The sequence below is a fragment of the Gopherus flavomarginatus genome, unplaced genomic scaffold (genome assembly GCF_025201925.1).
Source record: "Gopherus flavomarginatus isolate rGopFla2 unplaced genomic scaffold, rGopFla2.mat.asm mat_scaffold_61_arrow_ctg1, whole genome shotgun sequence".
NCBI lineage: Eukaryota > Metazoa > Chordata > Testudines > Testudinidae > Gopherus > Gopherus flavomarginatus.
This window is the reverse complement of record NW_026115130.1, coordinates 1135768-1147077: the sequence shown is the minus strand read 5'-3', so window position 1 is coordinate 1147077 and position 11310 is coordinate 1135768.

Genomic DNA, 11310 nt, shown 5'->3' with positions numbered 1-11310 from the left:
GAACGTCTCCAGCCTGGACGTAGCTATCTGTGCCACCCACGACCCCTAAGCCCCCCAGGAATCTCTAGAGCCTCTACATAGGCGTGATGCTATGTGCATTACCCTGCGTGGCCACATGGTGTCACTGTTGCTCTATATGGGAAACATTCTGTGCTTTACCGTGCGGGGCCACATGGTGACACTGTTGCTCCATGCGGGAAATGCTCTGGGTATTACTGTGGTGGAGTAGGGACTGTCTGTGTGGGGGATGGGAGAGCAGGAGGTGACTTTAGGACCGGACACGGGCTCAGCCTGTAACCTGAGCTAGGCGCGGGGAGGAGTCAGCACCTTTGCCCGGGATGCTGGACACAGGAAATGGCCAGCTGGAGGGAGTTGGGTTAGTTCAGTTTCAGTTTTAGTCTCGGTGGTTGGAATTCAGGGATTCCCAAACTGGGAACTAAGTTTCCTGAACCCCTAGAAGGACTTGATTGTGGGGTCCTGCTTGTGCCTCCAAGCTCTGCTGTATCCTTCACTCCTGTTGTCCAATAAACCTTCTGTTTTACTGGCTGGCTGAGAGTCACTGTGAGTCCCAGGAAGAGGGGTGCAGGACCGGACTCCCCCACACTCTGTGACAGACCCTAAGCCCCTCCGAGACCCCTGCAGCCTGGACGTAGGTATCTGTGCCTCCCACCAAACACCTAAGACACTCAGAGACCCCTCCAGCCTGAACTTAGGTATCTGTGTCTCCCCAAAACCCCCTAATCCCCAGAGGGACGTATACAGCCAGAACATTGGTATCTGTACCCCATATAGTCTCGTAAGCCCCCTGGGACACTCCAGTGTGCACGTAGGTATATGTGCCCCTCATGAACCCTCTAAGTCCCCAGGAACTCCTACATCCTGGACATAGGTATTTGCACTCCCACAACCCCCCTTACCTCACCCTCCCAGGACATCTACAATCTGGACGTAGATATCTGTGCCCCTCACAAAACCTCTAACCCCCCCTGGGAACGATACAGCCTGGACATACGTATCTGTGCCCACTCGAACCCCTAAAACCCACTGGTACCCCTACAGCCTGGACATAGGTGTCTTTGGCCCCCACAAATCCCCTAAGACTCCCAGGATGCCTCCAGCCTGGACGTAGGTATCTTTGCCCCCCACTAACCCCCTAAGCCCCCCTGGTAACCCTACAGCCTGGATGTAGGAATATGTGCCCCCCACGAACCCTCTAAGCCCCCCTGGGACTCCTAGAGCATTGAGATTGGTATCTGTGTCCCCGCCCCCCAAACTCTCTAAGCCCCCAGGGACCCCTATGGCCTGGACGTAGGTATCTGTGCACCCCAAGGCCCCTAAGATCCCCCGGACCCCTGCAGCCTGGATGTAGGTGTGACGGTGCTGCCCGTGGGAGCCAGCTCAGCTCACTCAGAGTGAATTGCAAACAAAACAGGGCAGACAAATCCCAAACGCTAGTGGTTATTTCAATACTTAGATTTACCAAGCCAGCACAAAACAGCTTCTGTAGTATCTCACTGGTTACTTAGAAGTTTAAACCACGCAGTTCCCTTAAAGTACCCAGCCTCAGGCCTCCGTCCAGACACACCTGTTAGATATGATGATGATTCCTGAAAATCTTACTTCATCATATAAAAGAAAAGATTCTTCCGATCCCAAAGGATCAGCCACATAACCAGGTTCAATTATAGCTTAGATTTTACCTAAAATACATGCTATAGCCAATTCTTATTAACTAAGCTAAAATTTATTAGAAAAGGAAAGAGAGAGAGTGGGTGTTGGTTAAAAGATTAATAGACATATAGACTTGAATTCAATTTTTGAGGTTCAGATACAAAGTAGAGATGAGCTTGTAGTTGCCAAAAGTCCTTTTAGAAATAGTCCATAGGTTATAATCCAATGTCCATATTCAGGGTGGCTCCAGTCAATGACTGGGGACCTCAATCCTTGTGGCTTAAGGTTTCCCCCTCTTGAAACCCAAAGCAGATCTGAGATGAAGAAGGATCGTGTCCCAGGTTCTTATACATTTCCAGCAGCCTTTCAGCCTGAGAAAACAATAGGCTTAACTCTTCTTCCAAACATCCTGGCAATTAGTACATCCATCAAACAGTTCAGATACAGATTACCACAACCTTCAAAGAGACACAGACAATAATACCATTTCACTCAAGTATCATCATAAATGTTAATATTCCTTTTTTTGCTCTTTGAATTAAAACTATAGCAATAGACAAGACTTGTTTGCTGACATCACAAGACCTGAGCAAACACCTCCCCTTCTACCTCTAACACTGCAGACTTGCATTTCAAAGCTCTGTTCATTTACATATCTTGTTAACCAATTTTTAATGTTCACCCACGGGCCAGGTCAGTCGGTGAGGTGAGTTAATTAACTCTTTCTGGCCCTGTCACCTTTCAATGAGATATTAGATTATACTTATAATGTCACAGTCGCGGTGAGTTGACTGCTGCAGCTCCCCGTAGATTCTGCCTGCGCCTCTCATCGAGCTGGAGTACAGCAGGCGAGGGGAGAGCACTCAATGTATTGCATCTACACTAGACGCGATATATCAACCCCCGCTGGATCGATCGCTGCTCACCGATTCGGCAGGTGGTATAGACATACCCCGAATATCTGGTGATCGGAGCTGGACCCCTGAGGGGGACACACTGAAGGAACTCAGGGGTTAAGGTGCCTCTATTCTCAACTGTCAGGGCTGCTGTGGCTCAGAGGAGGGAGCTTGACTGCCTGGCAGGGTTAGGCGCCGCAAGCCTTTGAGGTGGGAGAAGTGAAGCGGCCACGGCGTGCTCGGGGTGCTCGTGCTCGGAGCAGGGATGAGCTGCGGCGAGGGGGGTGCCGCAGGGCAGAGCAGGAGAGTTGCCACAAGAGGGGAGCCTCAGGGTGGAGGGGGGAGCTGCCACGGGTGGGGCGCCTCAGGGCAGGGGTGCGGGGGGGGAGGGTGCAAGGTGGAAGTTTCGCCTAGGGCATGAAACTTCCTTGCACCGGCCCTGCCCCACGCCCTGCCTGCAGCCAGACCTGCACCCCCTGCCCTGCCCTGCCGGCAGTCAGCCTCTGTCTCCAGCCAACCCTGCACCTTCTGCTTTGCCTGCACCAGCCGCATCCTCCCTGCCCTTTCTCCAGCCAACCCCTGTTGCACCCCCCTGCCTGAAGCCAGCCAGCCCCGCACCCCTTGCCCTGCCTGAAGCCAGACCCTACCTCCAGCCAACCCCACATCCACTGGTGCCCTGCACTTCCCAGGGCAGTAACCCTGCACATCTGCTTCAATGAGGGGGGCAGGGAGCAGCTGGGACCCACACATGTGCACACCCTAGGGTGACCAGACAGCAAGTGTGAAAAATCGGGACGGCGTGGGGGGTAATAGGAACCTAGATAAGAAAAAGACCCCAAAATTCGGACTGTCCCTATAAAATTGGGACATCTGGTCACCATAGCACACCCCCAGGACTCCTGAGTTCCATTGCTGGGTTTCCTATTGGTTCCTCTTCTGGTTGTTTTCCTTTTCCTGGGGACTTTGGGCAAGTTGCTCCCCACTCTCGGGCTCTGTCCCCAGCAGTCAAATGGGGATTTCATACTTTCCCGCTATTGGAAAGTGCTGGGAGAATCCCCCAGCAAAAGCTGCTCTGACAGTGCTAAGCAGCATCTGACCTATCAAGGTCGGAGCTCACTGCCCAGGAGGAGTGCTTGGCTCTGGGGTTTCACTTCAGCCCAGTGTAGAGAGAGAGCCCTAACCATGGAGTTTGGCTCAAGAAGACCAAGTCTCCAATTTGTTAAGGGTGTTTAGAATTTCAATCCTGTGCTCCAAAGTGCTTGGTGTCAGTTGTAAACTTTAGGAGCATGCTCTCCACTCCATTTTCCAAATCATTCATGAAAATATAGAATAGTACCTGACAGTGGACTGATCCCTGCCAGACCCACTAGGTTCACCCTCCCCGTTGGGCAGCTAAACATGGAGAAGGGCTCCTGGAGTCTTGGCTTTCAACCAGCTCTGCACCCACATTACACTGATTGCAGCTGGACTACATTTCCCTCGTTTGCTTCTGAGAATGTCCTACGGGACTGTGTCAAAAGCCTTAGTAACACCAAGCTAGATCCCATCTATTGTTTACTCACCTCTACCAGGCCCAGAACCCTGCCAAAGAAGGAAAGAGGATTAGTTTGGAATGATTTGTTCTTGACAAATCCACGCTCACTAGTCATAAGAACCAAATCATCCTGTAGGTGCTGCTGACAAACTGAGTGTTTAAGAATGTATTGCAGGATCTCTCCAGCTATGGCAGTCAGGCTAGCTAGTCTGTAAGTCCCAGAGGTCTTTTTGTTCCCCTTTGAAAGATAGGTCCTGTCTTGTTCATGGATGGGAAGATGTTCTTTTTCAGGGGTCTCAGACAAGAACTGGGGCACAACACCTGGTTTGTTAAGGCCACAAAAACGGAGGCAGGAACCTCTTCTCTGCTGCTGGCAAAGAACCACAGGTACCTAAAAGATAGGGACTCACATCTTTGAATGGGCTTTAAAAAGGCAGTGGTTAATAAGTTTGGCCCCGACCATTTCTTGTTTCCACAGACTAGACTTTTTAGCAAACTTTAGAATTCCTTGGTGCTAAACACTGTGAAACTCCCCTTTCTCCTTCACAGAGGGCTTTAACGCCCCTTATCTCACTTGGGCTCTAAACTGCCCATAGTTCGAGAACTGTTCCTGTTCCCATTGGACAGATGGAAGAAGGGAAGTGACCTATCCAAGGCCTACACAACAAGGCAATGGCAGAGCCAGAAAGAGAAGCAACCAGTTCTGACTCCTGTTCTAACAGATGAAAACACCCCAGAGCCCAGGAATCGAGATGGTGGGAAAATTTCATTCAAACCGTTTCTGTCCGAAAATCCCATTTAGACTAAACCAGTTTGTTTCTCAAAATCATAACAAGTGGGATGAAAGATCTTTGCAAAAATATTTTGTTGCAAAACAAAAGCATCTCCTCTTTGTCAGAGTGTGTTAAATTGTCTCCTCGCACACAAAGAGGAGACACTTACATCTCAACCATTAGATAAGATGCTTCAATCTGAGCTAAGTCGTTGCTACTATTAACAATTTCAAAATAAAAAAATACAAATAAAATAGACTATTTCAGCTAATCTATTATGTCATAATTTGCTCTGAGTAAACATGATGGGAAACTTCATATTATGCACTACTTCTAGTGACACTCCCAAATGGATCCGCATCCTTCACCCACCATGAGGTAGGTAAGAGCGGATCATTATTATTTCTACTTGAAAGAGGGAGAAGCTAAGGCTGAGAAAGGAGAATTGACTTGTCTTAGGTCACACAGCCCGTCAGAGGCAGTGTTGGGAATAGGACCGAAGAGCCCTGATTTTCAAACAAACCATCGGATCTTGAATTTCAGACATTGAATGACCTGAATACTGTGCTCTCAGATGAGCTCCAGACCAACAACAGTGACAGTAATTATTCAGCAAGTATTTGAGGAGAACTGCAATGTTAGAGGGAATCATCAACTGCTCAGAGACAATTAATGCAGAGAAGCAGCAAAATTAATCAAAGATAGAACTGGTTCTGACTTATTTACTTGATCTTAAAAGAGAACAACAAGGACCTGAGTCTCCTCCCTATCAATAACCCCCTGCTCAGCCAATCAGGGTAGAGACTGAGGACGGGAGGCTGAGGGTTCTCACCAGAGAGCCCAAAGGATGGCCCAGGTCACCGGTGGGGATCACTGCCCGAGCACTATTTCAGTCCCACATTTTTGGGTGGACCATCCATAGTGGGAGCTGCAGAGGACTTCCCTGCAACACACACACACACCCCTCCGTCCTGTTGTTGGGAAGGGAACAGGAGAAAGGACAAAAGAAGCAAGAGAAGAAGAGGAGGGAGGGATGGAGGAAGAGGTGAAACAAAAAGGACAAACCCTTATGTCCCCAGTGATTCTAAGGGACAAAATCCCAGGTGCGCAATAAAATTCTGCCTCCTTAAGCTCGTGTTTTCCATGCCTAGAATTCACTTGTCACCAGATAGATCAGACTGAACAGGTTTCAAACCTCCAGGAGGCTCTTACCTTCTAAACAGGGACGGCTGTTTTCTAGTAAAATCACTAAAAGGGAAGGAGGAAACTCGAAAGAGGTTCCTCCTGGCGCTCACGTCCATGACCCCAAATAATCTCTCAGTCCTCAAAGAGAGACCTGGAGAAGGAAACGTGCTAAAGCAAAGCCACAGAGGTTCCTGAGGTTTCCCTGGCTCCTCGCCCCTGTCCTGCCTGGCTGATGTCAGCATCTCTCTGTGAGGTCACCACCTCCCCACCACCTTTGACCAATAGTCTGAGATCCTGCAAAAGGCCTTTGTGATGTCACTGCCACACCCCTCCCTTGCTGGGCTAATGTCCTGCCCCTGGCCAGGCACTTTGGAGGTTTTAGCTACTCCCTGTGGATCACCCCACTCAAGGAGCGTTCGTTCTAGGCAGCAAGCCGACTAGACAGGAAAACATCAGACGCTGCTCCCAATGCTACACTCAGTTTTTCAGAAATTAGTCGACTTCATGGTCAGAAGAAACCATTAGAGCGTCTAACCTGCATATCACAGGCCTCCGGTATGACACAACAGCTACTTTGGGGGCAAACACATTCCAGAAAGGCATCTAGTCTTCATTAAATGACATCAGGAGATGGTGAATCCACCACTTTCCTTGGTAGCTTGTTCCTGTGGTGAATCATCCTCGCTGTTGACTATTGTGCCTTAGTTGTAATATGAATTTGTCTCTTTTCACTTTCCAGCCATTGGGTCTTGTTATGCCTTTCTCTGCTCCATTCAAGAGCCCGTAAATACCCAATCTTTTCTCTCCATTAAGGCACTTCAACACTTCAATGAAATCACCTTTCAATCTTCTTTTGATAAGCTAAACAGGTTGAGCTCTTTCAATAGCTCACTGGAAGGCATTTTTCTCCAGCCCTCAGAACATTTGGTGGCTCTTTGCTGCCCTAGCTCCAATTTCACAACATCTTTTTCAAATGAGGACACCAAAACTGGAGGCAGTATAAAGGTTGTATAAAGGTAAAATTAAATAGGTTGCAGAGGAGTTTTTTTTTAATTTCGGCTTTTGTTGCTAAAAATTTTGTCTCTCTGCGGTGAGAAAAAACACTCCCCGAATGCCAAAATTTGAGCCATGAAAAGCGGCAGTGTGAACAGCACTTCATAGGTGGAGCTGTGCTCCCGGTGACGAAGCTCCTGCCCCTCATTGGAGGTAGTTTGGCTTTGTTGCCGAGGAAGCTCTCTCCCAGCGATAAGGACGGCCACACAGCGCACCTTACAATGGCATGGTTAGAGTGGCACAGCTGCACCGTGGTAAGGTGCGCGGTGTAGACACAGCCTCAGAGCTGGGGAAAGCCGACAGGCGCTGAGGAGCACAGGGTTCAGACAGAGACATCCGGTAGGAGAGGCACTATTCACAGGGATTCTCTATAGCCTAGTAAGGTGGAGAGGATGGAAGATGATAATGTACAGGTAGGTTCTGATGAGAAACAGTGAAATGAAAGAGTCTCCCTCAATTACATCATGTAATAGCAGACAGCTAAAATGGGACACATTTTAGAAGTGCTTAAATACAAACGCTAAATGTCTAAGTACTAAGACTGGTGAATTTGAGTGCCTGGTATTGAGTGACGATATTGATAGAATAGGCATCACAGAAACCCCTGCACCCCCTCCTGCACCCACATGGGGAGACTGACCTGTGTGCATGGAGCAGCTGGCATTGCTGCCCCCCACTCCTCCCTGGAACGCTGCTCATCTGGGCACCCCTAGGGGCTGTGGGATGTGGGGGCAAGAAGTGAGATCATCCGAGCTCCCTGCATCCAGGTCACTTTCCTCAGCCGGGCTGCATAGCGGGAGGGCAGAGAGCAGCAGCTTCTGATGCTCCCCTCACAGCACAGCCCAAGTGGGAAAAGTGACCAGGACGCATGGAGCACATAGGGTTGCTCCTTACTCCCCTCAAACCTCTATGGACCCATGGAGGAGCATTGGGGCAGGGGAGAGCAGTGAGCACCTTTGCACTGCCACACGGTGCCCTTTGACCCCTGGAGCCCTGAGCGGCTATCGGGGGGCCCCACCCCTAAGGCCGGCCAGGCTCCCGAGAACGAGCAGCAGAAAACACAGAGACTGGCCACACACTGAGCAGTGGTAGCCTGGGCAGCTCGTAATGGAGGCTCAGGGGGGAGGGTTGTTATAACATTTTTTCCCAGATTTGGACCTTAGCGTCCAAAATATGGGTGTTAGCATGAAAACCTCCAAGCTTAGTTACCAGCTTGGACCTGGTAAAGCTGCCACCAGCCAGGGATTTATACAGTGCCTGGCTCACTGTGGTCTCCCCAAAACCTTCCCCGGGGGACCCTCAGACTCAGATGCCTTGAGTCTCACAACAAAGGGGAATAAACCATTTCCCTTCCCCCTCCTCCCCTCCAGGTGTTCCCTCCCTGGGTTCCTGGAGAGATATACAGAAGCAAGCTCCGTGAATCTAAACAGAGGGACTCCCCCCTCCCTGTTTCCAGTCCTGGAAATGGAAGTACCAAGATAGCTAATCTCTCTTCCCCCTTACCCAGAGGGTATGCAAAGTCAGGCTAGTAAATCTAACACAACGAGATTTTCCCCCTGACTTCTTCCTCCCACCAATTCCCTGGTGAGCTGCAGACTCAATTCCCTGGAGTCCCCACTAAAGAAAAAATCCAACAGGTCTTAAAAAGAAAGCTTTATATAAAAAGAAAGAAAAGGACATAAAAATGGTCTCTCTGTATTAAGGTGACAAATACAGGGTTATTTGCTTAAAAGAAAAAAATGAATAAACAGCCTTATCCAAAAAGAATACAATTTAAACATTCCAGCAACTACACACATGTAAATACAAAAAAAAACAATATAAACTTATTGTCTTATTATCTTTGTACTTACAACTTGGAAACAGAAGATTAGAAAGGCAGGAGATAGAAAAATCACTCTCATAGCCGAGACGCCACAGACACAAGACAAAGAACAAAGAACTCACACACAAACTTCCCTCCACCCAGATTTGAAAAAGTCTTGTTTCCTGATTGGTCCTCTGGTCAGGTGTTTTAGGTTACTGGTGTTACCCCTTTATAGGTAAAAGAACATTAACCCTTAGCTATCTGTTTATGACAAGGGGGCTCAGCCTCCCCAAACCTTGCACTGCCAAGGGGACAGTGGGGCCCATGATCAGGGGCCCTGGCCAAGTTAGGTCCCCCTGGAAAAGTCTCCCCTATGTCAGCCCCAGGGCTGGAGGAGCTCCCACTCCCTGCTACAGCCCGGGGGCTGCAGCAGGGGCACAGAGCTTCTCTGGTCTCAGGGCCACAGCGGGGCAGGGGTAAAGGAGTGATAGGGTGGGGCTGGTGGGGGAAGGGGTGGAACAGAGGTGACAGTGGATGGGGCCATGGGTGGAAGGGGGTAGAGCCACAGACAGAAGGTAGGGGCATGGTTCTGGTGCTGGGGCCCCCACACTTGTTCTCCCTTTCCCGGGGGTTTGGCATCACTAGCCCCAGCTTAGCGAGTAGGGTTCAGTGGTCCCCATAATGTGGGGTGCGACTCCTAGGGGGACACAGAGGAACATTCATGGGGGCACCTCAGTACCTGAGCCAGCCCACATGGAGGGCAGGGAGGGAGCACCACTCTGCCACAGCTCTTCCCCAACCCCACCCTCAGCCTGAGACTCTGGCTCCCAGCCCGGCGTCGACCTCTTTACCCCTGTCCGCACCCCTCTCCCCAGCAAGCAACAGCCCCACTCCTCCCAGCCCCGGTTCTTGACCGTGGCTTCCGAGGGGCCACAGCCATGGCTAAGAGGGCACAATGTGAAATGTTTGGGGACCACTGGTGTAGGGTGACGTCCTCAATCACTTCTCTGCAGTCCAATAAAAGCTATTCCTCACTCACCTACCCCTCCATCAGGACGGACTAGGTATGTTCTGCTGCCCTTCACTCATACAGGAAGGAGAATAACATTTCATTCCACTCAATCCTAAAGTGATTTGTAACCCAAGACCATCCCAAACTGGTCATTTTGGGGAAGCGGCCCCATCATGCTGCATAGCTAGTCAGAGTAGGTGTGTCTGTGCAAACACGATCTGTTCCTGAAGTCTTTCCCCAGCTCCTCACTAGGTGAGAGAGGGGAGCTCATTCAGACCCTGCTTACGCTTAGTATTTAAAAACTCCTTAGTGTCCCAATCTCTGCCGGCCTTAGATTTCTCCTCCTGTTCATTTTTTGACAGCTTAGAGGAGGTGACCGAGTGGTTAAGGTAATGGACTGTTATCCCATTATGCTCTGCCTGCATGGGTTCAAATCCCATTCTCACCAGAGGCATTTAGTCTTCACCCTCCTTTATAGACAACCATCTCCCCCTTTGGTACAATAACAGATCAAACAATGTTGCTTGTGTTACCCAAAATTGGGTCAGTTAGTAAGCTTAGAGAGGACTAATAACGCCTCTCCCCCCCCAGAGTTTGGCAGAAAGCAGCACATTTATTAGCTTGATAGCTAAGCTCAAAAGAAGGGATGGGGGAGGGTGTCACACTCATACTCACGCTCCCAGGACAGGCCTGGCAGTGGAGATGTCAGGATCCTTTAAGGTAAGTGTCCCACAGCGCAGCGATGGACGGTGCGATGAAGATCAGTCTCCCTGAGGTACAATAGAATGTAACACTGCGAACCACTGGCCAGATGGGCCGGGTGAAGGGCATTCACTGGAAGTACAAAGGAGAGTGGGAAAGCCACTTCACAGGCATTCAAAGAGGGAAAGGACACAAGCTGGGGGAGCGGGGGAGTTTAACAGACCTTTTGAGCATACAGGTTATACAGAGCATACAGATCACTGCTGCTCCTACAACATGATAAGTTCTCAAGCAGCATGTTTCTTACTTTGCCCATCTGTCAATTTTGATGATTATTGATGGAAATATTTTGCCATTGGGTTGTGTGTTTACACAGAAATTGACATTTACCAACAAATATGCAATTCTTCCAAGCCTGCCTAGTCTGCAGTTGATGGGTTTAGAGGGACACATTCACTCTTCCAGGTCCCCATGCCAGGCCTGTGCTCTCCAGGTTGTCAACTTCCCACACTGTTGGGATCCTTCCCTCATCTCCCCCCAAACCACTGCCCCACCCCCACTTCTGGGGTCCCCTCCCCACACTGTCTAACTCCCCTGCTGGCAGGATCCCTTCCTGTTCCTTTCATTTCCTACCTCCACTCTGGGCAAAAGCTCTGCACTCTTCCCACACCAGAAGT